The following is a 1472-nucleotide window of genomic DNA, read 5'->3' as shown; positions in this document are numbered from 1 at the left end:
AAAATACAGCATCCATTCCTGATCAAAACTCTTCAGAGTGTAGGGAGAGAGGGAACATTCCTCAACATCTTAAAAGCCATCTACGAAAAGCCCACAGCAAATATCATTCTCAATGGAGAAGCGCTGGGAGCCTTTCCCCTAAGATCAGGAACAAGACAGGGATGTCCACTCTCACCACTGCTATTCAACATAGTACTGGAAGTCCTAGCCTCAGCAATCAGACAACAAAAAGACATTAAAGGCATTCAAATTGGCAAAGAAGAAGTCAAACCTTCCCTCTTCGCCGATGACATGATACTCTACATAGAAAACCCAAAAGCTTTCACCCCAAGATTGCTAGAACTCATACAGCAATTTGGTAGCGTGGCAGGATACAAAATCAATGCCCAGAAATCAATGGCATTTCTGTACACTAACAATGAGATGGAAGAAAGAGAAATCAAGGAGTCAATCCCATTGACAATTGCACCCAAAAGCATAAGATACCTAGGAATAAACCTCACCAAAGAGGTAAAGGATCTATACCCTAAAAACTATAGAACACTTCTGAAAGAAATTGAGGAAGACACAAAGAGATGGAAAAATATTCCATGCTCATGGATGGCAGAATTAATATTGTGAAAATGTCAATGTTACCCAGGGCAATTTGCACGTTTAATGCAATCCCTATCAAAATACCATGGACTTTCTTCAGAGAGTTAGAACAAATTATTTTAAGATTTGTGTGGAATCTTAAAAGACCCCGAATGGCCAGGGGAATTTTAAAAAAGAAAACCATAGCTGGGGGCATCGCAATGCCAGATTTCAGGTTGTACTACAAAGCTGTGGTCATCAAGACAGTGTGGTACTGGCACAAAAACAGACACATAGATCAATGGAACAGAATAGAGAACCCAGAAGTGGACCCTGAACTTTATGGTCAACTAATATTCGATAAAGGAGGAAAAACTATCCATTGGAAGAAAGACAATCTCTTCAATGAATGGTGCTGGGAAAATTGGACATCCACATGAGGAGAATGAAACTAGACCACTCTCTGACACCATACACAAGATAAACTCAAAATGGATGAAAGATCTAAATGTGAGACAAGAATCCATCAAAATCCTAGAGAAGAACACAGGCAACACCCTTTTTGAACTCGGCCACAGTAACTTCTTGCAAGATACATCCACGAAGGCAAGGGAAACAAAAGCAAAAATGAACTATTGGGACTTCATCAAGATAAGAAGCTTTTGCACAGCAAAGGATACAGTCAAGAAAACTAAAAGACAACCTACAGAATGGGAGAAGATATTTGCAAATGACATATCAGATGAAGGGCTAGTTTCCAAGATCTATAAAGAACTTCTTAAACTCAACACCAAAGAAACAAACAATTCAATTATGAAATGGGCAAAAGACATGAAGAGAAATCTCACAGAGGAAGACATAGACATGGCCAACAAGCACATGAGAAAATGCTCTGCATC

Source organism: Canis lupus, chromosome X (assembly GCF_011100685.1).
Source record: "Canis lupus familiaris isolate Mischka breed German Shepherd chromosome X, alternate assembly UU_Cfam_GSD_1.0, whole genome shotgun sequence".
Lineage (NCBI taxonomy): Eukaryota > Metazoa > Chordata > Mammalia > Carnivora > Canidae > Canis > Canis lupus.
This window is presented reverse-complemented; position numbering follows the sequence as displayed.